This window comes from Anomaloglossus baeobatrachus, chromosome 5 (assembly GCF_048569485.1).
Source record: "Anomaloglossus baeobatrachus isolate aAnoBae1 chromosome 5, aAnoBae1.hap1, whole genome shotgun sequence".
NCBI lineage: Eukaryota > Metazoa > Chordata > Amphibia > Anura > Aromobatidae > Anomaloglossus > Anomaloglossus baeobatrachus.
In genome coordinates, this window is record NC_134357.1 from 80,704,899 (window position 1) to 80,732,842 (window position 27,944).

The following is a 27,944-nucleotide window of genomic DNA, read 5'->3' on the forward strand; positions in this document are numbered from 1 at the left end:
CTGTGCGTATATCGCATCGCACTCAAATGTCATCCGAGTGCAGTTCGATGTTTCACTCACACCCATAGACTGGTATGGGTGCAAGTGATCTAAGATTTTTTGTCATTTGTAGCATGCTGCGACTGTTTTCTCGGTCCGATTAAAGCTAAGAAAAAAAATTTGCAGATGGGAATGGCCCCATAGAGTAACATACGGTAGTAAGAGCCTAATAAGTCTCCTGCTTCAGCAATAGACTGGCTTTGACTCCTTGACTTATGCAGGGTAGCTTTCTAGACACGCTCTGATCTGGGCAAAATTCATTCTGAAGGAGAGGTGAATTGTGATCATAACCTAAAGTGAATGGTGAAATCTATGTTTATCTACAGTATACAGAGGTGTCATTTGTCATTGAAACCCAGCCTGTAGTGATTCTGAGACTGCTGAAAAGCCATCTGTACAGAGCAGATATGAATGAGTGAATATGAGACTAGTATTAGGCTTAGTGGTTGGTGCGAAAATAGTATGATATCTGATTTATTTGTATAGAAATATTGATATGAAAAATTGAAAAGAACAAATTATTATATTAACCGATTAATGTAAAAATCTGCTTTCAACAATGTTATTTTCTGGTGATGACCCATTTCCTTTAAAAAGGTTGTACTAAGTTTTGAAGTTACCCCCTATGAATAGGAGCCCCGTTCTCAGGATCGCTGGGTGTCCCATTGATAGCTTCCAGATCTCTGGGGGTCCTATCCAATATCCTACTGATTGACTACAACTTAGAAACTTAATAAAAAACCCTTTAAGGGTATGTGCTTACAGCATCTTTTAGAAAACGGCATTCCTGCTGAGCTTTAAAACAGATAACATTTCAGTGTTTTTCCTGAAGAGTGTTTTTGGCGTCTTTTTTGCCATGGCTTTGCTGCCGTTTTTTATTAGCTGCACACTGTATATAAACTAGTGAGCTTCTGAACAATATTCTTAAAGAAAATGGAAACAATTAAAACAATCTCAAAAAGACCAAGCATTTGCACCGCAAGTTGACATTATAGCGTATATGTTACTTTTTTTGCATTCTTTAGTGATTTTTATTTTTGTTTTTAAATTTGTCGTGTGCACATTCACTAAAGTACAATTTATACCGCACATGTGCCTGAGAGGTAGGGGGGCATATTTCCATCTCTAAAGCCTGCTTTACACGGGACGACCGATTGTGCAATTTCACAATCGATCGTACCTGCCCCATCGTTTGTGCGTCACGGGCAAATCGCTGCCCGTGTCGCACAAAGTCGTGAAACCCCCGTCACATGTACTTACCTGCTGAGCGACTTCGTTGTGGGCGGCGAACATCCTATTCCTGAATGGGGAGGGACGTTCGGCGTCACAGCGACGTCACACAGTCGCCGGCCAATAGAAGCGGAGGGGCGGAGATGAGTAGGATGTAAACATCCCGCCCACCTCCTTCCTTCCGCACTGCCGGCGGGAGCCATGGGACGCAGGTAAGCTGTGTTCATCGCTCCCGTGATGTCACACGGAGCGCCGTGTGCTGCCACGGGAACGATGAGCAACCTGCTGCAGGAAAAAATAAACGATATTATCAAACTGAGCGACGAGTACATGACTCACAATTTGTGAGCGATACTGAGTCACTCAGAGGTTTCACATGAGACGACGTCATGTACGATGCCGGATGTGCGTCACGAAAACCGTGACCCCGACGATGCATCGCACGATCCGTCGTCTCGTGTAAAGCACCCTTAAAACAATCAAAATTGTGCATTATGAGGGGCTATTGGCTGCCAAGGGCCCATATATTGGTCTTGCACAGGGGCTCTGTTCTGTGTGTGTCCAGTTCTGCTTCAAGATATTCATGAACAAGTATTGATAAAAACGCTTATTTCAGGATTGTCTTGCAGTGTAAACCGGCTGCCGATCACCTAATGAACAAGCAAAATGCTCATTCATCGGGTGAAATGAACTTTTATGTGGCATAAAAAAATCGTCCTCTGTGCATTGTACCATGTAGGAAGGAGATAGATGAAGGAAACCGGGTGTCACGCCGCGCTTATCACCATTCAAGACCAAATAAATTATTCCATGACTTTATTAAGATTGGTAAGTACAGGTCAACGCGTTTCGGAGGTCGCAGCCCCCTTCCTCAGGACAATAGCAGTGTCAAGGATAAGTGATTATTCCTTCATCTATCTCCTTCTGACTACTTCAGGGCAGCATCTGTTTCACCTTGATACTACATGAATATGTCACGCTCCCCGGGTCCTCACCCCCACTCCCCGGCTCACCTGCCACGTTCCCCGCTTCCCAGCCTCCGGGGCCCGTCCTTCCCAGGCCCCCTGGTCTCCGATCCCGGCGCCCGACGGCTTCCCAGGCCCTGGCCGGCTCCCCTGCGTCCTCCTCGCAGCCTCCTTCCCTGGCTTCTGGCACCCGGGCGGCGCGCATGCGCATTAGGGCGCGCGCGCGGTCACTGACCCTTTCTTAAAGGGCCAGCGTCCATTAACAGGAAATGAGGCTAAACAGGTACAGGGTATATAGGGGGTTATTGTCCAAGGGGGCGGGGCCTGATCTTCGTGTTTCCTAAGCTAGGAGTCAGGTCTCCTGGTGTTTCTGTGCATGTACTTACCTCTCTCTCTCGTAGAGCCGTGCCTGCCTCGCCATCCAGTCCTGCCGTATCCCGAACCCCGAACGCTGTCCATCTGCCATCCTGACAGTCCGCACCATCCCGGATCCCTGCGGTGACTCATCACCTCGCTCCAAAGGTTCCGGACCCCGCCTGACACCATCTCGGCTTCCGAACCAGAGCTGCGTCACCCGGACTACCACCCGTGACTCCGTGGTCCCAGGGACTTCTCCGCTATACTCGTGTGCACGGACTGTTCTGCTGTTTATAGTGCCCCAGCTACCGGACTCTTTACTACCATCTAGGAGTTCGGCCCAGTGGATCCACCTCCTGGGTCTGCCCGTCCACCTGGCCCTGACAGTAAGATCAGGCCATGGATCCCGCTGCAGCACTAGCAGCCGTACAGGAGGAACTCCAACGCCAGCGTGAGACTCAGACCCGCATGCTGCAATTCATGTCTTCTGTGGACGCCCGCCTGAACACGCTACAAGCGGCAGTTACGACTTCGACATCCCGGGCTTCCACTAGTCAAGCCACGGCTCCAGCTCCTGTGGCCACTTCTTCAGATACCACCAGACTTCGGTTGGCTTCACCACCCCGGTACGCCGGAGACCCCAAGACCTGCAGGGGATTCTTAAACCAATGCTCCCTCCATTTCACGCAGCTGCCGCATTTGTTTGCCTCCGACCAAGCCAAGGTCGCCTTCATCATGTCCCATCTAGAGGGTGAGGCACTGGCGTGGATGAACCCCTTGTGGGAGAAGGGGGATCCTGTGACCACGAACATCCAGGACTTCCTGCAGGCATTCCGTGGTACCTTCGATGAGCCCGGACGCGCCTCCGCGTCTGCTTCGTCTCTTCTCCGCTTACGTCAGGGGACTCTGACGGTGGGTCAATACGCGATCCGGTTTCGCACCCTGGCCTCAGAACTAGGGTGGAACAACGAGGCCCTAACCGCCGCCTTCTGGGAAGGACTCTCAGGGCGAATTAAAGACGAGCTGGCGGGTCGTGACGTACCGACTACCCTAGATGCCCTGATTGCCCTAGCGACTCGAGTGGACATTCGCTTTCAGGAGCGATCCAAGGAAGCTTCCCGTGAGAGACGTCCGGTACGGCATTCCCCTCCTCCGCAGAAACCCTCCGTACTTCAGTCATCGACAGCTGGGGCTCCCGTCCACGAGCCCATGCAGATCGACCGAGTGCGTCAGTCTGAACAACGTCGAGCAGAGCGGCTCGCCAAGGGTCTCTGCTTTTACTGCGGTGAGGACACACACCTGCTACGCTCCTGTCCAGAGAGGCCGGGAAACTCCAAAGCCTAGGGTTGGTAGGAGAGGCCACCCTAGGTGCTGGGACTCTCTCTGACCCGGTTACATGGACAGTGCAAGTGACAACGGGAGAGACGCGGTTCACGGCTGATGCCTACCTCGATTCCGGGGCAGCAGGCAATTTCATCCAGCAGACCACGGTGGACAAGTACCGGGTGCCTGTTACTCCACTCGACAAGCCCCTTGTGATTGCCTCGGTGGATGGGAGACCCCTCTCTGACACCATCTCCTGGATCACCAGGCCGGTCGAACTGCGTATCGGTGCCCTTCACACCGAGAACATCGCTTTCTACGTCCTCCCACACATGTCCCACCAGATCCTGCTGGGACTTCCATGGTTGCGGACACACGAACCATCAGTCAGTTGGGGCACTGGCGAAATCACCCGATGGGGCTCTTCGTGTCATGAGAGGTGCCTAAAGTCCATACAACCCATCCGACGACCTCCGGTTCCAGAGAACCTACCGGGGCTGCCCTCGGCCTATTGGTCCTTTGCAGATGTTTTTGATAAAAAGGAATCCGAGGTACTGCCACCACATCGTCCATACGATTGTGCCATCGACCTGCTCCCAGGAACAACACCACCACGAGGACGGATATATCCTTTATCTCCAGCCGAAACAAGGGCCATGTCTGCTTACATCTCAGAGAGCCTGGCAAGGGGGTTCATTCGGAGATCCTCCTCTCCTGCTGGAGCAGGTTTCTTCTTTGTCAAGAAGAAAGAGGGCGACTTACGCCCATGCATAGACTACCGGGGTTTGAATCAAATCACCGTAAAAAACAAGTACCCACTGCCGCTCATTCCCGAATTGTTTGACCGGCTTAGAGGAGCACGTGTGTTCACCAAGCTGGATCTTCGGGGTGCTTACAATCTGGTACGCATCCGATCTGGTGACGAATGGAAAACCGCGTTCAATACGCGCGATGGACATTATGAATACTGCGTGATGCCCTTCGGCCTGTGTAACGCTCCTGCCGTCTTTCAAGAACTGGTGAACGACGTGTTCCGGGACCTTCTCTACATCTGTGTGGTAGTGTATCTAGATGACATCCTTGTCTTCTCTCCGGACCTCCAAACCCACAGAGAAAACGTACAGCTGGTGCTACAAAGACTGAGGGAGAATCGTCTGTACGCAAAGTATGAGAAGTGTGTCTTTGAGCAGTCTTCTCTCCCCTTCCTGGGGTACATCATCTCTGATACCGGACTGCAAATGGATCCCAAGAAGGTCTCCGCCATTCTCAACTGGCCTCCTCCTTCTGGACTGAAGGCAATCCAACGCTTCCTGGGATTCGCCAACTACTACCGCCAGTTCATCCCTCACTTCTCTGCCTTGACTGCTCCTCTCTCCGCCCTGACTAAGAAGGAGGCTAATCCTAAGGACTGGTCACCTGCGGCTGACGCCGCGTTTGGCTCTCTGAAGCGGGCGTTTGCCTCCTCTCCTGTACTTCACCGTCCGGAGTTAAACCGCCAGTTCACCTTGGAGGTGGATGCCTCCTCCTCAGGAGCCGGAGCAGTGCTCATGCAAAAGTCCTCCTCCGGGAAGATGGTGACTTGCGGATTCTTCTCCAAGGGCTTCTCAGCGCCTGAACGCAACTACACCATCGGTGACCGAGAGCTCTTGGCAGTCAAACTGGCTCTGGAGGAATGGCGCTACCTTCTGGAAGGAGCAGTGTACCCCGTGATTATTTACACGGATCACAAGAACTTGGAATACCTGCGGTCCGCTCAGCGACTGAACCCACGGCAAGCCAGGTGGTCCCTATTCTTTGCCAGGTTTGATTTCCAGCTCCACTTCCGACCCGCGGACAAGAATGTACGGGCTGATGCCTTGTCCAGGTCTTTCATGCCCATGGAGCAGGAGGAAGAGACTACCCAACCCATCATCTGTCCTAGCAAAATCATTCCGGTGGCCCCTGTCACCCTGGCCCAGATACCGCCTGGGAAAACCTATGTCTCCGAGGTAGACAGGGAAAAAGTGTTACACTGGGGTCATGCCTCGAAAACAGCCGGTCATGCTGGTTAGAAAAAGACATGGGGTGCGATTGTACGTCATTACTGGTGGCCATCCCTTCGCACGGACGTCGCTGCTTTTGTATCCGCCTGTTCCTCTTGTGCCAGGAACAAGACGCCCAAACACCTCCCATATGGCCGTCTTCTGCCTCTGCCGATACCGTCAGTTCCGTGGCAACACATAGCAATGGACTTTATTACGGACTTGCCATTGTCCTCCGGACACACAGTCATATGGGTCGTGGTGGACCGGTTCTCTAAAATGGCCCATTTCGTCCCTATGGCTGGACTGCCCTCTGCTCAGGAACTCGCGGACGCCTTTATACAACACATCTTCCGCTTGCATGGCTTTCCATTACACATCGTATCCGACAGAGGAACTCAGTTCACCTCCCGCTTCTGGAGGGCGCTCTGTAAACATCTGGGAGTGACTCTGGACTTTTCATCTGCATACCATCCTCAGTCTAATGGCCAGGTAGAGAGGGTCAATCAAATCTTGACCTCTTTCTTACGTCACTATGTTAACGCCCATCACGACGACTGGTCCGCTCTTCTTCCTTGGGCTGAATTCTCCCACAACCACCACGTCAGTGAGTCCTCCTCCAGCTCTCCCTTCCATGTCGTTTACGGACTTCAGCCTTCCATCCCATTGCCTGTATCTCCTTCTTCGGATGTCCCTGCTGCAGATACAGTAGCCCGTGACTTTGCAACCATTTGGGACTCTGTCAAAGCGTCCCTTGGGCGTGCTTCCCTGCGGATGAAAAGACACGCTGACAAGAAACGTCTGGACCCTCCGTGTTTCTCTCCTGGAGATCTCGTCTGGCTTGCTTCCCAGTACGTCCGCCTGAAGATACCATCATACAAGCTGGGTCCTCGCTACATTGGGCCGTTTAAAGTCCTCAACAAGATCAATGAGGTCTCCTACAAGCTACAGCTCCCGGCCACGATGAGGATACCCAACTCATTCCACGTCTCCCTGCTCAAGCCGGTTGTCCTTGGTCCCTTCTCCGCTGCTGCCAGTCCGGCTCCTCCACCTATTGCCGATGACGACATCTATGCGGTAAGGGATATCGTGGCCATGAAGACCGTACGAGGTCGACAGTTCTTCCTGGTGGACTGGGAAGGGTATGGTCCTGAGGATAGGTCCTGGGAGCCCAGGGAGAACGTGGGCACTCCTCTGATCCGTGCCTTCGTGTCCCGGTTGCGGGGAGGGGGGCGTGGGGGGGGGGTACTGTCACGCTCCCCGGGTCCTCACCCCCGCTCCCCGGCTCACCTGCCACGCTCCCCGCTTCCCAGCCTCCGGGGCCCGTCCTTCCCAGGCCCCCTGGTCTCCGATCCCGGCGCCCGACGGCTTCCCAGGCCCTGGCCGGCTCCCCTGCGTCCTCCTCGCAGCCTCCTTCCCTGGCTTCTGGCACCCGGGCGGCGCGCATGCGCATTAGGGCGCGCGCGCGGTCACTGACCCTTTCTTAAAGGGCCAGCGTCCATTAACAGGAAATGAGGCTAAACAGGTACAGGGTATATAGGGGGTTATTGTCCAAGGGGGCGGGGCCTGATCTTCGTGTTTCCTAAGCTAGGAGTCAGGTCTCCTGGTGTTTCTGTGCATGTACTTACCTCTCTCTCTCGTAGAGCCGTGCCTGCCTCGCCATCCAGTCCTGCCGTATCCCGAACCCCGAACGCTGTCCATCTGCCATCCTGACAGTCCGCACCATCCCGGATCCCTGCGGTGACTCATCACCTCGCTCCAAAGGTTCCGGACCCCGCCTGACACCATCTCGGCTTCCGAACCAGAGCTGCGTCACCCGGACTACCACCCGTGACTCCGTGGTCCCAGGGACTTCTCCGCTATACTCGTGTGCACGGACTGTTCTGCTGTTTATAGTGCCCCAGCTACCGGACTCTTTACTACCATCTAGGAGTTCGGCCCAGTGGATCCACCTCCTGGGTCTGCCCGTCCACCTGGCCCTGACAGAATATAGGAGTTGTGACTGGTACAACCCCTATAGGTGAGTTTTTCCTAATTTTATTTATTTGGTTTTTATCTGGACCCTATTGCGCTACTTGTCCACAGCTTCTACATTCCATTGTACCAAGTACACGGACAAAAACTATGGCAGCCAATGGACACTGAACGATCTAGTATAAATCACTCAGTGAGCATTGTTTACTTTGTTCTTCCTGTGTAAACAGGTACTCAAACGACCGTCGGTCGGTAAAAGTTTTCTGATCAGTTTTTTCATGCCACCGGTTGTTCTGTGTAAATGACCCCTAAGGGGGGCTTTGCACACTACGACATCGCAGGTGCGATGTCGGTGGGGTCAAATCGAAAGTGACGCACATCCGGTGTCGCAGTCGATATCGTAGTGTGCAAATCCTTTTTGATATGATGAACGAGCGCAAAAGCGTCGTTATCGTATGATCGGTGTAGGGTCCGACATTTCCATAATGCCGGTGCAGTGACAGGTACGATGTTGTTCCTCGTTCCTGTGGCCGCACACATCGCTGTGTATGAAGCCGCAGGAGCGAGGAACATCTCCCACCTGCGTCCCGGCTGCAATGCGGAAGGACGGAGGTGGGCGGGATGTTTACATCCTGCTCATCTCCGCCCCTCCGCTTCTATTGGCTGCCTGCCGTGTGACGTCGCTGTGACGCCGCACGACCCGCCCCCTTAAGAAGGAGGCGGGTCGCCGGCCAGAGCGACGTCGCAGGGCAGGTGAGTGCATGTGAAGCTGCCGTAGCGATAATGTTCGCTACGGCAGCTATCACAAGATATCGCAGCTGCGACGGGAGCGGGGACTATCGCGCTCAACATCGCAGCATTGGCTTACGATGTCGCAGCGTGCAAAGTACCCCTAACTTTGGTCTGTGATTTAGAGTTCAGTAGAAGTGAGGCCATGTAATTGTTTAGGTTGCAGCTAATCACAAGCGTGAGTCTTTTCTATGCTAAATATATCAGCGTCCGGTTAAGAGACTGAGGGGTAACATGATCTCAACAGTTAATCCTTGTCTGACCACGTGCACAAGGAGCCAAACATCAAGTGTAAAAAATGAAAAACAAAAAGGATTATGAGACACAAGACCCTGAGTCTGAAGCTTTCATTATTATTATTATTATTGATGCTAACGATGGTCAAACATTTCTGTACACAAATAGATTTGTTCTTATATAATTATAAATCTGAGGCATAATGATCGCGGTCACAGAGATGGCAACCGTGTATAGAGGGGACCCGCTGATGACAGCGACGTTTTCTACTGGATGTTTGTCTGAGGATGTATGTTCGGCTGAAATGTATTGCGGAGAGCCACCAGCTTCCTGCATCACAGATGTTATTAGTAACCGCTGGGGTATCAGAGCCCAGCAGTTGGTGTTGGCGCACTCTTTGTGGGCGACGCATGATGTCACTGCCATGTGCCCCCGCCCCCTGCTCCAAATATGGAGGAGAAAGAAGGTGATGTTGGCTGCGGGATCATGGACAGGTAAGAAGAATCTTTTATTGTGTTTGACGGGTGCACAAGGATGTGGGCCATTATTATAGGAAGGGCCGGGATGGGGGACATTATTAAAGTAAGGGGTCAGGATGGGGTCCATTATTATATGAAGGGACCAGGACAGGAATGGGATGAGCCAGGATGTTGTACCTGACTCAGAGCGATGACCGTTCCTGCCAGCAGTAAAGATGCTCCACATCAATACAGCAGCTTTTTTTCGTCTGAGCTGTTATGTCAACAAGGCATGATTACCGAAATGATGCTGATTGACAGCCGTCTGCCCGCTGCCTAAATTTGGCATGATGTGAACAGTGGCCTCGTCAACAGACCGGAGCGGAAAAGAAGCCACCGCTCTGTAAATGTGATGTCATTGGAAGACCACAGAGTCGCCTGCAGGAGCACCCTGTGGCGGTGGAGAACAGTGGCGGGTACAATACATAGGTAGTTAAAAATACTGAATAACTGCTTTAAAGGATTAGGCCAGGATGGGGATCATTATAACATAAATTATTACAGGAAGGGGCTCAGGATAAGGGCCATTATTCCAGAAAGGGGCTCAGGATGGGGGCTATTATTACAGGAAGGGGCTCAGGATGAGGACATTATTACAGGAAAGGGCTCAGGATGGGGGCCATTATTACAGAAAGGGGCTCAGGATGGGGGCTATTATTACAGGAAGGGGCTCAGGATGAGGACATTATTACAGGAAGGGGCTCAGGATGGGGGCCATTATTACAGGAAGGGGCTCAGGATGGGGGACATTATTACAGGAAAGGGCTCAGGATGGGGGCCATTATTACAGAAAGGGGCTCAGGATGGGGGCTATTATTACAGGAAGGGGCTCAGGATGGGGGCCATTATTACAGGAAGGGGCTCAGGATGGGGGACATTATTACAGGAAGGGGCTCAGGATGGGGGACATTATTATATGAAGTGCCCAGGATAGCAGTTGGATGGGCCAGGACAAGAGACAATATTACAGGATGAGGCCAGGATGTGGGGCCATTATTACAAGAAGGAGCTCATGTTGGGAGCCATTATTATTTGAAGGGCCCAGGACACGAATGGGATGGGTCAGGACAAGAGAGGATATTACAGGCCAGGAAATAAGACATTATTGCAGGATGGAGGCAATTATAACAGGACAAAGGATATTTGGGCAAGGGCTGCTGATAGCCGTTGTCCATATTTTGCATCGGGGCTCATAGCACTCTAGCTACGCCACTTCCCTTTATCATGCAGAACTATAATAACTGATGTGGGTTTATATTAACTCCAAATACAGGGACTGACACTTCAAATCTACAATCTATGCAACTGCACAGGAGCTAGAAGAGACGCGTCCTACTATTTACCATAGGAGACAAACTATTTCACAGGTCACAATTACCGGCATATAGGACATTATAAGGGTGGTGTTCAAGGAGCCCATCAACCAACCTTTTACAGGGACCCTCTGCAAGGACCATCAGAGGGACCCTCAATATCGTACAAACTTTTGTGAAAAATTGCTAAGGGCATACTCAATTATTTATTTATTTTTTTAAATCGTGATCTTACATTATGTATATGTACATGTATATTGCATTAGGCTCTATATTGGCACAGAATTCCATGTGTGAACTAAACCTAATAGGCCATTTACACAGCCCGATGCACAACATTAAATGACGTCTACTGGCATGTTTGCTGGTCAGCGATCACTTAGTGGCTTGTTTCCTCAGACCATGCCTCAGAAGCACACTGAATAATCTGTAATAGATCGTTCAATGCACATCAGCTGCCATTGTTCTCAGGAAGTTCTGTCTACAGAGGACAATGTGCCGATGAGAACAATTTTTTATGCAAACCTAAATATCATTTCACCTGATGAACAAGTGTTTTGCTCACTCATTGGATGATTGGTAGCCTGTTTAGACTGCAATATTATTGGGAAATAAGCGTTCCTAGGATGACTCGTTCATAATAACCATGCATTGTGAATGCACCTTAAAGGGAATATATCAGCAGGTTTCTGCTACCTCATCTGCGAGCAGCATGATGTAGGCAAAGAGACACTGAATCCAATGATGAATCACTTAGATTACTGGGTGCAGTCATTCTGACACAATGAGAATTTTTAGCTTTAGCCATGTAGCTGAACCCAGAGAGCTCCCCCCCGCCCACACCCGGCTCTCTGTAGAGACTATACATTGACAGTGAGGTGTCAATCAGAGGAGGGGGTGCGCTGGACTCCTGTACGCGTGACTTTGTAAGGCTGAGGCCACATGGGATTTTGTGCGAGTCCTCGCATGACACTCGGCTCACGCTCGCAGCACAGGGGGAGCCGAGTGTCATGCGAGGGTCATTGTCGACTCTGGTCCAATCCTGCGATCAGACCACAGCTGCTGGGGGGGGGGGCGGCGCTGCGAAGGGGAGAGATTTATCTCCCTATCTCCTCCGTTGCCGGCAATTGCGATTCTCGCACTGCACTCGTATTACACCGGTGTATTGCAAGTGCAGTGCGATGTTTCTCTCGCACCCATAGACTTTTATGGGTGCGAGTAAAACAGGATCGCATTCCGCCTGCAGCATGCTGCGACTGTTTTCTTGGTCCGATTAGGGCTTGTAATATAATTGCTCAAGGGAGCGGACCCATAGATTAATATTGGTCCAAGTGGAATGCGATTTCTTTATCGCATTCCACTCGCTCCGTTTTCTTGCCGTGTGTCCTAGCAATGAGAAGTCCTGCAGCTTAAACAAACATAGCAAATAAATAACAGATCCACCTTGATAAGACAGGCAGCCCTGAATTCTCCGTGTGAACCCTTGCAGCATACTGTCTTCAGCTTACATAGCAAAAACCTGCTGACAGATTCCCTTTAAGTCTGTTTTTATCTTTCCTCCCTCCCTGCTGGTGTCATTGCTTTAGGGATAGATAGATCTACACTTATGGCATCTGACTGAGCCTGTGCTGCAGCTCTACGCTGTGCACATAATCATCATATTTAGGGAGATCTTCCAACTCCAAGCTGTATAAACTTGAATGCTTATTGGAAGAGGCAGATCAGGTGTATTTTTGTCTAATGAGGGAGGGTGAGGCCTGAGGACATCAATGCCCTTATCAAGATGTGAAGAATTAGGCAGCTTGTTTTTATTTTCAGGCAAAAAAAAAATATTGAAATGACTTTCAAACAACAGAAATTGATATAAGCCTTACAAAGTAATGCAGCATTCTTGAAATTGCTATTGGGGCGTGATCACAGAACCAGCAAACAGTTTGATGCAAATATTCAACAGGGGTGCAAAAAAACATGTTGAGAAAAAAAACGTACATTAAAGGGGATCTGTCAGCACTTTGACCTTTTTAAACTGTTAATATGGGCATACAGGTTATAGATTGCTGAAAAAATACATAACTTTATATCTCATATCAGATGCCTTGTTGTGGAAAAATCATCTTCTATCACTTTATGTAAATGATCTCTTCCAGGCTATGGGGCTGATGCTGCCTGGAAGATAACTCCGCCTCCAGAGATTATTTGAAATAAAAGGGGCGTTACCAGTGTGATGTGTGATGTGTGACAGCAGCATCCGCCCCATAGCCTGGAAGAGCTCATTTACATAGCGATAAAAGATGATTGATCCACAACAAGACATCTGACACGAGACATACAGGTAAGACTATTGTCAGCATTCTATTACCTGTATGCCCATAGAAATAGGTTAAATAGGTCAAAGTGATGACAGATTCCCTTTAAATGCCAGTGCTGTCTAATTCCAGAACTGTAACCTTCCTGGAGTGGCCAGAAGTACAAGGTGCTCATTGCTCATAGATGTGGCCAGTTGTACAGGAAAAGAAATAAAACTGTTTTACTGCAAATGTAAATGAAGGCTCCTCGGTGAACCCTTAGGCGGGCTTTGCACGCTGCGACATCAGTAACAATGTGTTACCGATGCTGCAGCGATAGTCCCGCCCCCGTCGCACGTGCAATATCTAGTGAAAGCTGCCGTAGCGATTATTATCGCTACGGCAGTTTCACATGCACTCACCTGCCCTGCGACGTCCCTCTGGCCGGCGACCCGCCTCCTTCCTAAGGGGGCGGGTCGTGCGGCGTCACAGCGACGTCACACGGCAGGCGGCCAATTGAAGTGGAGGGGCGGAGATGAGCAGGATGTAAACATCCCGCCCACCTCCGTCCTTCTCATTGCAGCCGGTGGCAAGTAAGGTGAAGTTCCTCGCTCCTGCGGCTTCATACACAGCGATGTGTGCTGCCGCAGGAGCGAGGAACAACATCGCACCTGTCGCTCCACCGGCATTATGGAAATGTCGGAGGCTGCAGCGATGATACGATAATGACGCTTTTGCGCTCGTTCATCGTATCAAAAAGGTTTTACACGTTGCGATATCGACTGCGACGCCGGATGTGCGTCACTTTCGATTTGACCCCACCGACAACGCACGTGCAATGTCGCAACGTGCAAAGCCGCCCTTAGTCTTGCCAAAGGCTCAGTGCACCATTCTGTCCCCTTGATCAACATGCTGCCCATTTTCCAATAGACTGACAGCGCTTGTGTTCCCAGAGCGAGCGCTTCTGAGCTCTTCACATCTGCACTGACACTGCAGGAGCCAAACAGTTGCATTTACATAGCATCAGTTCAGCCGCACTCTCCTTCCTTTGTGCCAGATCACTGCACATAGGGTCACACAGCTGCTCTCAGATAGCAGACCGACCAATAAGGGTACGCCCACAGAGAGTACTGTATGTGCCTATGAAGGAAGGTGCCAGCCCCGTGCCTCATGGGGGCCACTCTCCTTCGCCAAGGAGACTCTGGGAGCAGAGCGGACTTTGGGCGGGGTGCATGGCACTTTCTAGCTGCTTCAGGCCGGTGTCGATACACAAAGGTGGGTAGTCAAACACACAACACTAGAGTTCACTTATCCAACCAGATTTGTTTAGTTTAATTCTTCACACCGTTATGACAAGACATGGCCTTCCTTCCTCTCTCTGTGGGGAAATACTTTTCGTCCCACGCTATCTTGGACCGCATCTTCAACATTCTGGGATCTATGCCTCCTTCCCCCTAATACCATACATCTTCGTCCACTTTTGGGCCCCGATGGCTTCTCTAGCTGGATGACTCTCTAAGGCCGCTGGGGTGAGCCATAGGCTCTGGACCTCCAGAGGTTACCTTGGGGTTTCCTGACAGGCCCTAGCACTGAGGCAACGTCTTTTCGCTTTGAACCAAGTTTTTGACGGATTTCCTCTATGAGCCATTCACCCTGCTACCTGCCACTCCTATCTTTACTACTTTAACTCTTTCTAATCTAACATCTTCTAAACTCACTTCACCACCAACTTACCCAATCGCTAGATGCCAGCATTTGGCAACGTGATAGACAGTCCTAACACTGCTACATCCAGAACCTACTCTTCTCTAAAACATTTAAATATCAACACATACATTTATAATATTCAATAGTATATACATAAAACACAGCATATTCACATCATGAGGCACTACCTATCTATTACACCTACACGCCCCCTGCAGTGTCAGTGTGGACGTGCAGGGCTGGGATTCAGGAAACACTCTAGGCAGGCGAGCGCTGTCAATCAAACTAAGAAGTGTGGGACATGATTGAGGGGACAGAATGGTGCATTCAGGCCTCATTTACTTAGCAATAAAACCATTTTTCGGTACAACTGAAGAAGAAAAGTCTATATTGCAGTGATGAGTTTTATAAGGGCTAGGCCCCTTTAGGACGATATAAGAAGTTTCAATTGAGATTTGTTGTTGACAAACTCCCTTTAAGCTATTTATTACTTGGGATGATGCCTCTCGGCCGGCTGCCATTGCTCCTGGGTTGTCTGTTCCTGTCCTTGCACATCTGTGCACCTTTCACAATATGCATTATTGTAACACTCCTATATCACTGCCAAATTACGTACACTAAGTATAATCTGTCATTGTTTTAATGGCTTATATTGAGGAATAACTAGGAATATAATATTCCTGATGATTACCTAGCGTTCCAGATACTAGCTGCTTATTTACTCTGCGTCTGCGGTGTCTACAGGAGGAGCACCCAGCCTGTAGGGCATCCGAAGGTCTCCTACAGCGCAGGTGTATTACTGCACTCGTCACTCGCCTTTCCCGGCACATTGTTGTATACTGTTCAATGGAGCCGATTGTCATTGAAATATGAGCCGACACCGGGCTTATATAACGCGCTTGTTTGTTGCCTGATGGGAGCAGATCTCCACGGTGCAGTGATCTATTTACAGACTACAAATCATCAAGTTACAAGTTCTACTATAGACCTACAGAAACTAAATGTATAATGGGCACACGGTGGCTCGCTATTTAGCGCAGGGGTCTTGGGTTCCCACCGTGGAGAACTGCAAGAAGCTGAATTTTCTCTCTTTGTTCGCTTGGTTTCCTCCAGGTTCTTCGGTTTCCTCCCACACACCAAAGACAAACTGATTGGGAATTTAGCTTTTGATCTCCAATGGGGGCAGCAATAGCTGCTATATTAGCAAGTAAACTAAATATATTGTTGATACTTTCATCCCTTACTTTATTAATTGTAGATACTATTCCTCATTTCTAGTGGCACCACTAGGGTTTATCACCTCTTTTGTTGCCCAACCAGGCTGATTGACAAGGCTGTCAAGGTCAGTGATGGTCCTACTGGCTGGTCAATCGCAAGGGTAGGTTGATGGGTTTGGGGGCCAATGGGAAGTATAGGAACGTTGTTTAAATCTTCACTCTGTTCTCTGATATTACCATTTATTATATATTTTACTATCCTAGTGTAATATATTAACCCACCATGGAGTGTGTCAGGGACATTGGAGTGGCTCAGAAGCATAGTCCTCTCCACTGAAGACAAAAGTACACCCCTCACATTTTTCTAAATATTTTATATCTTTTCATGGGATAACACTGAGGATATGACACTTTGATACAATGTACATTGTGCAATGTACAATGTCAGTGTACAGCGTGTATAAGTATAAATTTGGTGCTCTCTAAATAACTCAACACACAGCCATTAATGTCAAAACCACAGGCAACAAAAGTGAGTACACCCCATAAGTGAAAATGGCCCAATTTTCCTTTCTTGTTGTCATGCGACTCATTAGTGTTACAAGGTCTCAGGTGTGAATGGGGATCAGGTGTGTTACATTTGGTGTTATCGCTCACACACTCTCTCATACTGGTCACTGGAAGTTCAGCATGGCAAAGAATTATCTGATGACCTAAAAAAAAGAATTGTTGCTCTACATCAGGGGTGGGGAACCTCCGGCCCGCGGGCCGATGACATTTAATGCGGCCCCCGGGCACATTTCAGGCTACCCCAGTGCTCGTGCGGCACTAGCGCTTTTGCCGGCCGCCGGCCCTTTAAAATCCCAGTGCGTTCTGGGTAGATGCTAGAATGTACGGGCTTTTTCCAGATACTGATTGCAGCCCATACTAGAATGTGCGGGCTCTTTTCGAGACCTGACTACAGCCTGTACATTCTAGACTGAACCCGGGACTGTGCTCGAGTGCTGAGGGTGTCCCTTGTGGGCGGGGTAAGCCGCGCGCTGTGCTCCTGTCACAGCAGAAGAGGTGCAGCAGATGCCTCCCTGCTGTACATGCCTCCCAGACCTGTGCTGTGTGACTCCTCCTCCCCTTGTACTGTGAGTATGGAAACCATCGCTGCCCCCCCATCCAGTGCTGTGTACCCCCGAGTACTGTGTGTAGCTCCAAGTGCTGTATACTCCCTCAGTGCTGTGTACCCCCTAGTACTGTGTGTAACCCCTCAGTGTTGTGTAATCTGTGCAGCCTCCTAGTGGTGTCAGTGCTGTCACCTAATGCTCTCCGTGCTGCCTTCTAGTGCTGTCACTGTAAGTGCTCTTTGTGCTGCCACCTAGAGCTCTGTACTGCCACCTAGTGCTTTTTGTGCTGTCACCTAGTGCTTTTTGTGCTGTCAATTAGTGCTCTTTGTGCTGGCACCTAGTGCTCTCTGTGCTGTCACTGTCAGTGCTCTTTGTGCTGCCACCTAGTGCTCTTTGTGCTGCCACCTAGTGCTCTCTGTGCTGCCACCTAGTGCTCTGTGCTGCCACCTAGTGCTCTGTGCTGCCAACTAGCGCTGTCTGTGCTGCCAACTGGTGATCTCTGTGCTGCCAGCTAGTGCTGTCCATTGTGCCGCCTAGTGCTGTCCGTTGTGCCGCCTAGTGCTGTCCGTTGTGCCGCCTAGTGCTGTCCATGCCCGCCACTAGTGCTGTCCATGCTCAGCATCTCCTGTGATCTATACGCTCCTCCTGTGATGTATACGCCCCAGCCTCTCCTGTGATGTATATGCCCCAGACTTGATAATTTGGTGCGGCCCCCGAAGGTTGGTAGAAAATTCCAAATGGCCCCCAGCAGTAAAAAGGTTCCCCACCCCTGCTCTACATAAAGATGGCCTAGGCTTGCCAACACCCTTAAACTGAGCTGCAGCACGGTGGCCAAGACCATACAAAGGTTTAACAAGCCAGGTTCCACTCAGAACAGGCCTCGCCATGGTCGACCAAAGAAGTGCATGTGCCCAGCGTCATATCCAAAGGTTGTCTTTACAAAATAGTTATGAGTGCAGCCAGCATTGCTGTACAGGTTAAAGAGGTGGTGGTGGGGTGTCAGCCTGTCAGTGCTCAGACCATAGGACGTACACTTCATCAAATTGGTCTGCATGGCTGTCATCCCAGAAGGAAGACTCTTCTGATGATGTACAAGAAAGCTTGTAAACAGTTTGCTGAAGACAAGCAGACTAAGAGCATAGATTCCTGAACCCATGTCCCTCTGGTCAGATGAGACCAAGATAAACTTATTTTCATTAGATGGTGTCAAGTGTGTGTTGCAGCAACCATATGAGGTGTACATAGACAAGTCTTGCCTACAGTCAAGCATGGTGGTGATAGTGTCATGGTTTGGGACTGCATAAATGCTGCTGGCTGTGGGGGCAACAGTTCATTGAGGGAACCATGAATGCCAACATGTACTGTGACATACTGAAGCAGAGCATGATAGCCTCCCGTCAAAAACTGGCAAGCAAGGCAGTATTCTAACATGAAAATGACTCCAAACACACCTCCAAGATGACCACTGCCTTGGTAAAGAAACTAAGGGTAAAAGTGCTGGACTGGCCAGGCGTCTTAAACTCTATGGAGAATCTGAGGGTCCTCCTCCAATGGAAATTGGAGGAGCGCACGGTCTAACATCCACCTGCTCCATGATGTCGTCATGGAGGATGGAAGAGGATGGAAGAGGATGGAAGAGGATGGAAGAGGATTCCAGCGGCTCCTGTGAAGCTCCAGTGAACACTCAAGAAAGTTATAGCAGTGCTTGAAAATAATGGTGGCCACACAAAATATCAACACTTCGCGCACAATTTGGCCATTTTCATCTAGGGGTGTACTCATTTTGTTACCAGCGGTTTAGACATTAATGGCTGTGTGTTGAGTTATTTAGAGGGCACAGCAAATGTACACTGTTATACAAGCTGCACACTGACTACTGTATGGTATCAAAGTGTCAGCTCTTCATGGTAGTGAGAGAAAAATAGAAATGACAAAATTACGAGTTTCTGGTGCAGGCAACTCCACAAAAAGATGCATTAACAAGCGACCAAAGCATTGTATACCCCCCCCCCCCAAATAATGAGCTTTCAAAGCTTCATCGACCGAAAAATAAGAATGGGTTATATATAAGTTTATATTCCATAGCTGCAACAAAGGAGACCTTGCAGTGAAGGCCAGATCCCTGCATATGGATTAAAAGGTGGAAAGCAAAATACTTTGACGACCTCCTAAGTGACGTGGCTGGTGCCAAATCCATCCATAGATGCTCACTTTTGAGTTGGCAAACACAATATGAATGAGTTTATTCTTGGGAAACTATTGCAGAATTATGCCATAATCCTGTGGATAAGTTCTACTTTTTTGCAAAAGTAAAAGAGAAAAAAATAAAGACATACTCCAGTAGATGTTAGTGAGTATTGCTTGTAGCATAGACTTTCTTCCACATGTGGCAGCTGTCGGAGACTCCAAATGTGCCCCAGTCTCCTGGAAAAAGGTCTGCCTCCTGCACTGGGAAAATCTTCCATCTTTACTATGTGGCGCATATGGTTGTTTACTGTCTAATGTACAGCATAAAGATAACAGCTTTTATACTAGATACAGCACCACCCCCATACACAGACTATTTCTGGTATTGCAGGTCACACTCGTTTAGCCGGACAGTTCATGGAGTTGCAGTTTCATTTAGACAGATGATATACTGTATATTAATAGATAACGTTTCACTCCAGCCCCGGTTTAGGCTCTGCTTGACGTCAGACATTGCAAGTAGCCTGGCATCAGGGCCGGACACATCATTGGTGCAACCTGTGTAATCACACAGTGGCCCAAGAGGTAAGGGGCCCAGTTCTACTTCCAACGCAGGTGGAAATATTTATTTTGATGAGCTATTGGACTGAGAAGGGCCCATATATTGTTTGGGGTTTTTTTTGCACTGGGGCCCTTTTCTGTCTGTGTACACCAGTACCTGGCATGTTTCATATGATGAATTTGCCTAAAGCCTGCTTTACACGTTTCAATTAGTCGTGTGATCGCACCCGCCCCCATCGTTTGTGCGGCATGGGCAATTTCTTGCCCGTGTCGCACAATGCTGTAACCCCCCATCACATGTACTTACCTTCCAAACGACCTCGCTGTGGGCGGCGAACATCCTCTTCCTGAAGGGGGAGGGACGTTCGGCGTCACAGCGACGTCACACAGCGGCCGCCCAATAGAAGCGGAGGGGCGGAGATGAGCGGGACATAAACCTCCCGCCCACCACCTTCCTTCAGCATTGCCGGTGGCCACAGGTAAGCTGCAGTTCATTGTTCCCGAGGTGTCACATGGAGCGATGTGTGCTGCCCCGGGAACAATGAACAACAGGATGTTCGATTTTTAGAAAATGAGCGACGCGTCAGCGATGAACGAGAATGTGAGAAATTCTGCTTGTTCATAGCTGTCACACGCTACGATATCACTAACGACGCCGGATGTGCGTCACTTACGATGTGACCCCGCCGACATCTCGTTAGATATATCGTAGCATGTAAAGCCCGCTTTAGCCTATTTAATGGCCTCTTGGACTCACTCTGGAGCCCTAGTTCTGATGGATACAAACCCTGTTTGTGTGAGTGCTATGGGCCCGAGCTGGACTCTGTTGTGCTGCACCGTGGCTTCTGTGAGGTTCGGAGTCCTGTCTGTGACCTACCCCGGGTCCTTGGACCTTCAGTCTCGTGTCTACATTAGGTTTGGTGTGGCTTCCAAAGTTGTCAGACTTTGTTTTCTCCTATCATCTGCCTTCTGCCCACGGTCAGAACTCTGCTATATCTCTGCCAGCAGTCTCCAATCATTCTGGTACCCGTCTCAATTCATCCATAGCTCTGGTGCCTGTCTTTCAGCAGTTTCCAATCATTCTGTTACTCGTCCCAACTCGTCCGTAGCTCTGGTACCCCTCTGCCAGTGGTCTCAATCATTTTGTTACCCATCTCGACTCGTCCGTAGCTCTGGTGCCTGTCTGTCAGTGGTCTCCAATCATTCTGGTACCCATCTCGAGTCGCCCATAGCTCTGGTGCCTGTCTGCCAGTGGCCTCCAATCATTCTGGTACCCATCTCGAGTCGCCCATAGCTCTGGTGCCTGTCTGCCAGTGGCCTCCAATCATTCTGGTACTCGTCTCGACTCGCCCACAGGTCTGGTGCCTGTCTGCCAGTGGTGTCCATTCATACTGATACCCGTCTCGACTCGCCCATAGCCCTGGTGCCTGTCTGCCAGTGCTGTCCAATCATTCTGGTACCCGTCTCGACTCGTCTGTAGCCCTGGTGCCTGTCTGCCAGCATTCTCCAATCATTTTGTTACCCGTCTCGACTCATCCATAGCCCTGGTGCCTGTCTCCCAGCATTCTCCAATCTTTCTGTGCCCGTCTTGACTTGTCTGTTGCTCTGGTGCCTGTCTGCCAGCGGCCTCCAATCATTCTGGTACCCATCTCGACTAGTCTATTGCTCTGGTGCCTGTCTGCCAGTGGTATCCAGTATTCTGTTACCTGTATTTGTGACTCCCTGGCAAAACCAGGTAGTTACACAGATTAGGCCCCCACATAACACCGCTCCCACACAGGGTTAAAGCAGCCGACAAAACCCTAGTCACCTCCCCAGGGAAGGACAGGCACACCAGTGGGCGGGACCAGGCGGAAAGGAAACTCCCACCGAGGGGTCTGGAGGGCCTGGGGCGGGAAAACAGTCAGATAAGTTTTGGAGTTGAAGTTTGGAAGAGTAAGGAGAAACTGACAGGTGTCAGGGTCGGAGCCATGACACATTGGCTAGGTGGCAGATGGTGGTCACCGCCAGCAGGAGACGGGAAGACGGCTCGGCAGATCCGAGGTGGACCGGGGCAGGGTTGTAACCCGCCGGTACCGACACCGGAGAACCGACCTGGAAACCGTGCACACCAGGGGGTACTCGGACCCTGAAGCCAGGACCGGCACCAACGGCCTAGCTAATTAACCGATTGAGGGCAGGATTCCAGGTCCTGTCCCAACCTAAGTCCCGAAAAGTAGACAACCACCCACAGAGAGGAATAGGGCATCCACCAGGGCCCGATAAATCCCACGGGTCAGCGTCTGACGGGCACGGCTCCCAACCAGAGGACCGGGAGCGGACTCCTGCGTTACACACCGGGAAGTCTACACAAGAAAAACACAAAGTGCAGAGGAAAGGGGCAGTGACCATCAGCCCGGGTGTGGGACCAGATACACCTGCCTGCGGCAGCCGGCCACCATCACCTTGGTTTACCAAAATCTTTGTGTGATTGATTTAACAGTGAGTAACTTTCCCGGCCTGACTGGGCGCGCCGGCCCCTGCCGTTATCATCCCCCACACAGAGACATTGGGCCCCTGGGGCATACTTCCCTTCCCACGGAGGGGTTAACATCCAGCTGCCAGCCCATCGCCCCTGGGAGCCCCACAACAGCAGCAGTGGTGCTACATCTCACCACACACCGTAGATGGAGTCACAGACAGTTTTCAACAACCCCCGTACAAATACGTCCCCCTTTTACTCGGAGTGTCCGCGTGACCCCCGGGTCCGGTAGAGTCCCTCAAGCCATACCGCAGATCCGCACGGCTGCTGGCACGGGGGCGGCACATATTCAGTCGTAACTCTTTTACCTGTCTGCCAGTGCGCACACTTGTCTTCTACTATACTCATCTATATACTTGCTGTTGTTCGTTCAAGATCTTCTGCTCCTCCACCATCTGTCACTGGTCTTCAGTTAAGCAGTTATCTGCCCTTGCTATGTTTGCCCGATATACTTTGTAACTCTTCTCATGTCCGTTATCTGTATGTTTATCCCCGGACTTGATGAAACCGTTATTTTTCTATTCTACGTGTCCTTGTTCCGCATACTCCACTTGGCTGCTGCGCTAGTATTCGTGTGTCCACCCGGACCAGCGGAGGGCTTAGTGGATCCCCCGGCACTGTGTGGGCCCACCTCACATTAGTCTTTTCTATGTTTCATTTTAGTTAGAGAACATTTCCTCCTGGCCTGGGATTTCACTTCATTGCGGCGGCTGTGTTTGTCCTTGCTTACAGCTGACATGTCTACTAAAGCTGCCAAGAGCTTTAAGCAAATATCCAAGTCTTGATATGAATCACTATCATTGTATCCAGGTATTAAAACCGTTAACCACTTTTCATCACAAGCATTTCTGTAATATACACCTATTATTCAAATTGCACTTTTCACAACCAGACGTGATGCAGGTCATAGGGGAGAAAGCAGCAAATTTGATATCCCTGATCTGTGCCCGACAGGGGGCCCTTAAGTCCACTAAAAACATTCATTGGCCAAACAGAGGAACCATTGGTCATTGGTTTTCTCATGGGTCGGTGTGATTGCCCCTATGACTGCTCCGTGGATCATTTTACAAAATAAAGTTTTTAGATGGAGAGTGAAGGTTCCCACCATCTATACAGAACGTGCATGTCTACTTGTCACTTCACCATAAACTCTGTGCTCAGGATATATCATTAAATGGTATTTAATTAAAGGATTATTTCTATCATTAAGCCTCCTTTTATGGACAGGCAACAAATGTCAGATCAATTAAGGCTAAACTGCAAGTTTTCACCTATCTGTCCCTTTTCTTTTTCTATTCAGAAGGACCTTTGCTTTTAGATATGTGTCAGGGGAAGCAGAAAGCGGTAACTTAGATTTCCCATGTTTCCCATTAGCATAAGCTACAAAATTTGGAATTTTCATGTCAAATCTGGCAGATGATAGGGCTGTGTAAGGGGCTGCCAATGACAGCTCCTTAAAATCATAAGTACTTGTGTGAGTGAAATGCAGTCCTTCTATGCCATTGGATCTTTAAATTATTAAGATTTGTTTTATGAGTGCTTGGGAAATCATTGCAGCACACACACTTTGTGGTGTACTGAAAGTTTCTGCTTTATTACATCATGTGACCAGTTATATAGTACCTCAGACAAAGAAATAACTCCTCTGCACTATGCACCAATAGGAGCTGCAGGGGTGTGTATAGAAATATGAAACTTCCCCGCCCATCTGTGTTAGCTGAGCCCTATGACATCATTAGTTTTAAGACAAGATGGTTTCTATAAGAACAAAATGAATTCTATTCTCTCACACTTGTGATTGACCAAAAGAGGTGTACAACATGTTGTTAGGGTTTGATTTAAAGGATCTTTCCCCGATAACTGTGAGACATTGGCAAGTTTCGGACAATCTTATTAATTGTGCATTTCTGCGCCAGCGATCCCAATGTATTGTTACCCCTCTATAATCAATTGGAAGGCCACATCTATAATATGGGATCCAGTTTTGGGCTCCACATTTTAAAAAGCATATTCAGAAATTAGTTCAAAGACAACTAGATTATTGTAAGGAATGGAAGGCCTCCCATATGATGAGAGGTTGGAAAAGTTGGGCTTCTTTAGTTAAAGAAAAAAAAACATCTCAGAAGAGATCTGATTTATATGTATAAATACATGTGTGGTCAATACAAAGGACTGGCACATGACTTCCAAAGCAGAGAAAACATTGATTTGATCAAAATGACAGCAAAAAGCTCAGTAAGTGACACATCGCTGGAATCAGGGTCTCTGTCTACATTATGCGCTCTCAGATGGGGAGCAAAAACCTGATGACAGAGTCCCTTTAAGGGCCTTGGACCCCGGGTAGGGCTAGGTTTGCTATCTTAAATCTGCCCAGCTTAAAATAGGCATTGGACAACTTTAGATAAATTAGAACATACTTTTAACTAAACAATAACATGCAGATGTGTCTTTATAGATAGTGTATGTAAACTTCTGGTTTCATGTGTATATGTGGTTGCCGATATAACCCACAGGTCCCCATGTATGCTGTTACCATAAGTCCTCCATCAGTACAGACTGGCATTTGTAAACTTACTTATATAAAGAAAGGAAATGTTATAATTCCACGACATGTTAGGCTAGGTTCACATTTCCGTTAAATTGTATCAGTCACAATCCATGGCTCTGGTAAACAACGGAATCCATTTAGCGGATTCCGTTAGTTCCCATAGACTTGTATTAGTGGCGGATTGCAACTGATTACCTTGCGTTGCATCCGCTGTACGGCGCATCAGTCATTTTTGGACTGACCGCCGGGCGGAAACAACGCAGAATGTAAAGTTTTTCGGGCCGTCAAAATTAACGCACCGCGCAGGAATCCGTCAAGCTTGTAATGTTTGTCTATGGTGCTGGATTCCGTCGTAATCCGTCTTACAACAGTATCCAGCGCTGGATTCCGTCATGCTCTACTGAGCATGCCCAGCATGTTTGGCACACCCACTGGGCTGTCCCAAACACAAACGGATCAGGCTGGATCCGTCAAAAAACGGACGCACAGCGGATATAACGGACGCGACGGATCAGTTTTTTCACAGGATTCCTGTGAAAGGAATCCTGTGAAAAACACATCTAAGGCTAAGTTCACATTTCCGCTAAAATGTATCAGTCAGAATCCGCTGCTCTTGTAAACAACGGAATCCGTTTAGCGAATTCCGTTGCTCCCATAGACTTGTATGAGCAGCGGATTGTGACTGATGATGCGTTGCACCCTCCGCCCGACTGATCAGTCGTGGAACGACTGACCGCCGGGCGGGATGAACGCAGCATGTAACGTTTTTTGAGCAGCGAGATCCGTCAGATTTCGCTGCGCATGCTCTCTGGCTCCCTGCACACGTCACCAGCTTTGGTTGGTTACCCGATATTTACCCTGGTTACGGTGCAAGCAGCCAGTGCTAAGCGGTGTAGGCCCGTAACCAAGGTAAATATCGGGTAACCAAGGTAAACATCGGGTGCTTTGCTACCCGATATTTAGTGTGGTTACGTGTGCAGGGAGGCCGACACTTCCCCGCTCGGCCCCGCCCCCTCCCGTACATGTGTGTACACACACACACACACACACACACCTGTCCCCAGCCATGCAGACAAGCACTGCCACTGACACCCTCGTCTGGCCCCGCCCCCCCGCTCGGCTCCGCCCCCTCCCGCACTCCGCATGTGCACACACATACATACATACATACATGCACACACACACACACATACACTCAGCTGTCCCCAGCCATGCAGACCGCAGCACTGCCACTGACATCCTCAGCGCCTGGCCCCGCCCCCCGCTCGGCTCCGCCCCCTCCCGCATTCAGCATGTGTATACACACACACACACACACTCACCTGTCCTGCAGTCCCTGCGGCACTGACGTCCTCAGTGCCACGGCCCCGCTCGGCTCCCCCCCCCGAACTCCCTCCCCCCCCCGAACTCCGCCCCCCGCACACAACGGAATCCGATAAAGTCATCCGTTGTACAGCGTTGAACAGCGCATCAGTCACATGCGTCAAGCGACGCATGTGACTGATACAAAACAACGGAAATGTGAACTTAGCCTGTTGCGTCAGTTGACATCTAAAAAACGACTGATCCGTCGCTGACGGACCTGACGGATTTAAAACAACGGAAATGTGAACCTAGCCTTACAGGTTAGTATTTCTTTAAAACGTTTGGATCCAAAGCGACGTTATGTACAAGTCATGGTCTTACCCTTCTCACATATCCCAGGAGCGGAGCCGTCCTCTGCACTCTGAATCACCTGATAATCTCTGCCCTTGTCTCAAAGTCTGTCCAGAGTGTGTTCTGCCTGTGAGCCTGTCTGGTAATCCCGGCTGCTGTGTAGCCTTCCTCTGCCTCTCCTGTCCCTGCTGGCAGTGAATGCTGATCCTCTCTCCTGAGCAGGTCACATGGAGCCAGCTTCTATAAATGGGATGTGAAACTCTTGTGAAGTGTGAGGAATCTGATCCCATCGCTATATACCGGGCCTGCAATGCTCAGACGCTACAACTAACATTGGGGGGCAGGGACAGAACTGGCCCAAAAGGGGGAAAAAAGTCACAAAACATTCTGTGTAAGGAACAGAAAATGTAACAGTTACATAAAAGAATCAAAAGAATCCGTCGTCTCAGCATAGTCAGTGCATGGCCACTTAGTAATCCATCATGTATCCATAAACGCCAGCACAAAGACGGTTCTTATTTACACCTTCACCAACACAATAAAAGGAGTCACAATCAATATGGAGAAAAAAAACATGACAGGACTGGTGTGTTTCTGACCTTACGGTCCTTACTCATAGTCCATAGAGAATATAGATGGAAAAAATTATACAAATGTACCTTTCTGATTCCATAATTGTCACGCCATGCGTGACCAATTGGGAGAATGACAGGACGGATGGCCCCTGAGCTTACCCCCAAGCTATGGGGGTGCCCTAGGCTTGCCCTCAACCCAGAAATACACTTGAAGGTGGAGACATCTGAGCCCCCAACCTCTCCCTATCTCAGTGCTGGCACTGATTATAATATCCCCTCCACCCAAAGTGACAGACCATGACAGAAACCCCAACACCCCAATAACAAAAGACAAAACACAGGGTGTACCAACTGAAACACACGCACACCAGTAACCCACACCAGGGGACTACAAAAGGTGCAAAGGGAGGGGTAACAAAGAAAAGGAGAAAGTAACTACAACAGGTACTTTTACACCACACAGCAGCAGCAGCCTCCACACTTCCCCAGAATGATCTGAATAACCGGCATCCCCTGCAGGAAGCAGAGGGTATTTATCAAAATTTAAAGGGGTCTGAATATTTTCCATGACAACTGTATATATATATTGTGAGGCAAATCCCGGGATATGAAGATGAATTATGACTCCAGTCATAATCCCTCATCGCTCCCTGGCAGTGCCCCCTCCCTTCTTGTTCTCAGTGTTCCACTCACACCTCCATGGCCATGTCCTGTGATATGGAAATTAGGTGATGTGAGAACAATGGACACAGGATGACTCCCTGCCGTGACCCTGTAGTGGGGGCTGCTAGCTAGTTAGCAAGGCT

General features: G+C 49.5%; 1 protein-coding gene across 4 annotated transcripts in view; it reads right to left on the minus strand.

The window, feature by feature from the left end:
• The window catches only part of TACC2 (transforming acidic coiled-coil containing protein 2), a 300,109-nt gene extending 273,351 nt beyond the window's left edge, over positions 1-26,758 (minus strand). For all 4 annotated transcript variants that reach the window (XM_075348634.1, XM_075348635.1, XM_075348633.1 and 1 more), the window contains exon 1: positions 26,594-26,758. The gene's annotated coding sequence lies outside the window, so the exon portion shown is untranslated. The remainder of the gene's footprint in view (positions 1-26,593) is intronic.
• Positions 26,759-27,944: the final 1,186 nt, after the last annotated feature.